The following is a 6,000-nucleotide window of genomic DNA, read 5'->3' on the forward strand; positions in this document are numbered from 1 at the left end:
CTCTTCTAAGAAGACTCAGCCATTTCCGAATGCGAGTGTCAACAGAAATGTAAGGCCCAGATCGAGTAGAAGTGGGGGAGCAGATTCCAAATTTTCCAACTCAGGAGGAGGGGACAGGAGAACAGTGAATGCGAGGGACACGGCAACGTCCAAGCCTGTTACCTCGACAGGGGTCTTCACCCTTCGACCTTTTAATCCCTCCGGCTATGCTCCAAAGCCACTAGCATGCTTCTTATGCAGAGGACCTCATAGAGTGAATGAATGCCCTCATAAGACTACTCTCTCTGCTCTATAGGCTCATATTCAATCGAAGGAAATATAGGATCAGCAAGAGCCAGAGGAGGAACCTGGTCACATGGGAGCTTTGAGATTCTTGGGTGCAGTAGAGAAACAACCACGACCACCTAAGAAGTCCCAAGCTAAAGGCTTGATGTTCATAGATGGTAGTATTAATGGGAAAGGAGCCAAAAGCGTGATGGTTGACACAGGGGCCACTCACAACTTTGTGTCAGAAGCTAAAGCTTAGAGGTTGGGGTTAAAGTTGGAGAAGGATATGGGCCGCATGAAAGCTGTGAACTCAAAGGACTCACCCACAACGGGCCTATCTCGAGGGGTATCACTCAAGTTGGGTCACTGGCATGGGAAGACCGACCTCGTAGTTGTTCAGATGGACGACTTTGACGTCATATTAGGAATGGAGTTCTTGTTGGCGAACAAAGCCATCCCCATTCCTAGTGCCTAACACTTGCTCATTATGGGAGAAAGGCCGTGTGTGGTTCCCGCAAGAATCGAACAACCAAGTGAACCCCGCCTCTTGTCCGCCCTCCAGTTCAAGAAAGGCGTGAAGTGTGATGAGCCTACCTATGTAGCAGTTCCCATGATAAGGGATGAGATTAAAGGAGAAGTGATTCCGAAGGAGATTGAGGGGGTATTAGAGAGCTATGTAGATGTGATGCCTCCCGAACTTCCCAAAGAATTACCCCCGAGGAGGAGTGTGGACCATGAGATTGAACTGCTTCCGGGGGCCAAACCGCCTGCAAAGGCGCCTTACAGAATGGCTCCCCCAGAACTGGCGGAACTACGAAAGCAGCTTGAGGACATGCTCAAGGCAGGATTCATTAGGCCATCTAAAGCCCCATTTGGTGCGTGATGCGCTTAAAAGCAAGCGCGCAATTTAACCCTGAAATGTCGTTAGTAGTATAAGTAAGTAGGGATCGTTCTATTCCGGGGATTGAGGGTACACTTGTAATTGTGAAACAAATAAAGAAAAGTATTATTTACAAAAATAAAATAAAGAATATAAATATATACAATTGTATAAACAAATAAAGAATTAAAATAATAAAGTATTATTTACAAAAATAAAATAAAGAATAAATATATACAAGTAAACACAAATAAGGGAGGGGGGTTTAAGAATTATAGAATTGAAAATTAAGATAAATAAAATAAAGAAAATGTAAAAACATATATACAAGGGTGGATCGCAAGGAACAAAGATCAAAACCACATCCATATGTAAGAAATCCAATTACAATTCCTATAGTTGATTTTAAATGTCATGAGAGAGGAGTTGATCATGTGAAACATTCGAAAGCAAATGATTTCCCATATTTTACTTTTCAATGCCAATTAACCTAAGCGAAAGCACCTAGATTAATCCTATCAAACAAGCAATCAAGCCCTAGAAAGCTAGTCAATCATGTCATGTTCAACGCATTAGACATAGAGAAAGGCTATCAACTCAAGTGTACAACTTAGTATGGAAAAGTCCACCTAATTGCAATCCTCGTTAATTAAATTCGGTCTTTGCACAAAACCTTTACTACTTTGATTCAAGTTTACACAAAACGAAAAGTCGATTTCATGTTCTTAAACCTAGCACCAATTATATCAAAACCCTAAGTGTTTGCAACCACATAAGATTAAAATACAAAAGTTTTCTATCATGCAAATTTAATTAAACAAACCCACATAAGCAACATAAAAATCAACATATAGAAATCACAACTTTATCTCAAAACATATAAACGGGCTTTAAACTTTGCCCTTAACATTATTTGTTAACTAGAATTCATAGTTCTACAAATCTAAACAAAGAAAACCAAAAGAAATTACAAGGAAAAAGATAGAATTACACCATGAAGGGAGTGGATGATGAAGAGCTTGAGACGTTGATCTTGAATCTTTAAAGCAAGACTTCACTATCACGGCACAAGGTGGATGATGACGGCTAGGAGGCTTCATGGCTTCTTCTTCTCTTCTTCTCTTTGCTTAAAAATGCAGAAACTTAAAACTAGAGTATGAAGAGAAAATGGAAAGGAAATGGAGAGACAAAGAAGATGGAATGGATGAAGGAATGTGTTTAGGAAAATGGAAAGGAAATGGAGAGACAAAGAAGATGGAATGGATGAAGGAATGTGTTTAGGAAAATGGAAAGGAAATGGAGAGACAAAGAAGATGGAATGGATGAAGGAATGTGTTTTAGAATGAGAGGAGAAGGTGTTTATATAGGGAAGAAAAAGAAGAGTGAAATGATGAGTGGAAGAAAAATAATGAAAGTGGAGTATGAAAGTGATTTGTAAAATATGGAAAGAAAGAGAAATGATGAAATGAAAGCAAAGCATGAAGGTGCAGCAACATGGAAGTGATGATGATCTATTAAAGAGATTTTAGAAAAAATATATCCAAGGAAAAAGAGAAAAGCATCTAGCTTTCTTCATGTGGGTGGGAAACATGAATATGTGGTGTTGAGCTGTTTTCAGGTCAGTTTCTTCCCCTTTATTCCTTCAATTATTTCTCCAACAAGACTTCATTATATGCCTTCGACTTCTTCATATGAAATGTTCCACTATGAGTGTAGATCATCCTGACAAATTTTCAGAGCTTCAATCCATGTGGTTGGGCCGGAAATGCTGCTGGACCTCTTACAGGTCCAGTTTTCCGGTTTTGCTTCTGTAGAAAATTGGGCTGATTTTTTGAAGGCCTTCCACTCATATTTTTCTCTGGCACTCTTCATAAGAAATGATCCTTTGGGTGTCTAGAATGGATCTGGAAGGTTTCAGCTCATTTGAAGTTCATTTGGTCAGGCGGCCACTCCTTCTTCTTTGCTTGGCTTGGTTTCTCCTAGCCGGAGTAGGAATATGTGTAAAATTGATCTTTTAGTACATTTCCATTTTTCTACTCCAATGTACCTTCATCTTTGCTCCCCTTGGTGTTCGCAAGCTCCTCTTTCCATTTATGAGTTCATTTCCATATTTTAGCTCGGAGGTCCTGAAAATAGAAACTAATAAGAAAAATAGAAACTTTCCTAAACTGAAAAATAGAAACTACCGAAAATGGGAACTTACTAAAAATGATAAATAGAAACTATAAAAATAGAAACTTTCTACAAATAGGAACTTTCCCAATCAAAGAATGAAAACTTTCCTAAACAGGGTTTTAATAAGGAAATAACGCAAGAAACGTAGGGAAAAGCAAGTAAAACGTCGCATTAAAATGCTCCTATCAAATTCCCCCACACTTAGCTTTTGCTAGTCCCTTAGCAAAATCACACTAAGACACACACTAAGACTCAACGAAAATTAAAGACTCTACAAAAACAATGACTCTATTGCCCTTCAACCTTTTGTCTCAGAAATCTCCTACTTTCACAACATCAAGATTAGCACTCAACCAAGAATCAATATGTAGATATTCAAGAGTTAATTAAAACATATAATCCACACATACACAAGTAGGACTTGGTTGTGACAATGGTGATGGTTTCTGTTAAGCATGCTTCGAACAAGTATGATTCATATCCTCACAAGGTATATCCACTCTTTCTTCTCTCAGAATTCAAGACAATGCTTAAAAGCTTACAATCACTCAATTATATGTGAGAGAAAATATTTTGAGGCAATCAAATAGCTCACATATATAAGAAACGAAAAGCACTTTGTGAATATAATTTTTTTTTTTTTTTTTAAAAGATCTCATGAAGGATATCAACTACTTGCAAGGATGGACCCAAGCCATAGGTTCAACTCTTGTAACTCATCTCCACATCAAGGGCTGTCCCATCTTAAGGATCAAGAAGGTCTTCTCAAAGGTTGTAATGGGGCTAAGGCTCAAGGTTTAAAGAAATGAAAGGTAAGGATTTATCAAAATGTCCTAAAAAACCTAGCAGAGCACATGTAGATGTAGAGACCTCAAGAAATCCACCAAGGCCTTGCAAAAACGTCACTTTCCCTAGAGGTAACATAAGAGGGCCTAATGTCTTCATGTTGGGCCAAATCTTCATTGTAAACTTCCCTAGAACTATAGTGGAATGGACAAAGGCCAAATTTTTCTGTAGTGGGCCTTCAATTCAAAACAAACTCCAAACTCACTAAGTATGGAGGACTAAAATCCATATACATTTTTTTTTCTTTTCTTTCTTTTAATTTTCTAGCCGTACACATTTTTTTTTTTTTCATTTCTTTTTCACGGCTTTCACATAAATTTTTTTTTTTTTTTTCATGGACAAGTCTACCCCCACACTTGAACTTTCACCTCTTCTCAATCTTCTTTCTCAATGCCAAATCCTCAAGTAAAGTCCCAAAATATAGCTCCGCTAAGTTTTTAGAACAAAGGGTAAGAGTGTAGCTATACTAAGGTTCAGGGTTAAGGATTTAAGGGTGATGAAAGAAAAGGCTTAATGTAAGCTCAAAGGGGTTTATCTAAGGGAGTCCCACGACGGGCACAAATAGGGACACATGCTTATTTAGCAATGGTGGTAATTCCTAGGTTGCCTCTATCCCTTCCAGAATCAGGGCCATGTATTGACAAACGTCTCAACAAGCACAAGAGCGAATTCTAGCATTTTCTAGTCCATCAAACTTAATCTATGGCAAGCAATCAATCAAATGAAAGAATAATGAGATCATCAAAACATCGCCAAGAAATTAAGAATATATTTTTCAATTATCACTCCAAGAAAAAGGGACATGGCTCAAATATCTCACATGGGCTTTTATGAATCAAAACTCATCCTAACATGCTCATATTCTGTACCAAGGTTACGAAATCCATATCCACTACACATGCATGCATTTTTCATATATCTCAATTAACCAAAGAATACCATTTTAAAAATCATCTCAATTTTGTGATCCTCATGATTTCAGAGATATAGAATCATCCTAGACAGTTGAAAGGGCATTCTAAGACTCAAAAACAAAAACAAAAGTAACCAAAATTTTTTAAATTTTTGACATTTTTCGATTTTTTTGTATTTTTCAATATATATGACTCAAGACAAAAGTATAACTAAGACTCAATAAATAAAAGCAACAAATTTTTTTTTATATATATTTTGACATTTTTTTGTATTTTTTTTTTTGTATTTGACATTATATATGACTCACAATAAAAGACCAAAATATAAATCCCTTCCCCCACACTTAAATATTGCATTGTCCTCAATGTAATCAATTATAAATATGCAATGAAACAATTAAGCATAGATAGAAGACATTTACGAAAACAAATCCTAAAAAAAAACAAAAGAGAAAAATTGAAAAATAAAAAGAAATAGGGAAAGAGAAAGCAAATCTGATTATATTCTGAATTGGGTTGCCTCCCAAGTAGCGCTTGTATTTTACGTCTTGCAGCCAGACAGTACCTACATTAAATAAAGTTAGTAACTATAATTAACAAAGAAATACAAAATAAAAACAAGTATAACTATTAATTACAAACTACAAGTATTAACAAGTATATTGTACATAAGACACAAGTTAAGTACTCAAGTGAGTATAAAACGTGAAAAGTATTTTTACAAGTTTAAAGTGTGAAACAACAAAATAATTTACACGTATAGAGTATTCACAAGTATTTCTTTTATTATAAACATTATTGATATCGAATCAAATTCCAAGTGGTAAATCAAGTGGACGTGCGGCCCAAGTATAGTCGCCTAGACACAAACTCCCTTTCAAATCGTTTGGGCAACCTTACTGAAATGGCCAGGTGGGG

The sequence above is a fragment of the Rosa chinensis genome, chromosome 2 (genome assembly GCF_002994745.2).
Source record: "Rosa chinensis cultivar Old Blush chromosome 2, RchiOBHm-V2, whole genome shotgun sequence".
Taxonomy (NCBI): domain Eukaryota; kingdom Viridiplantae; phylum Streptophyta; class Magnoliopsida; order Rosales; family Rosaceae; genus Rosa; species Rosa chinensis.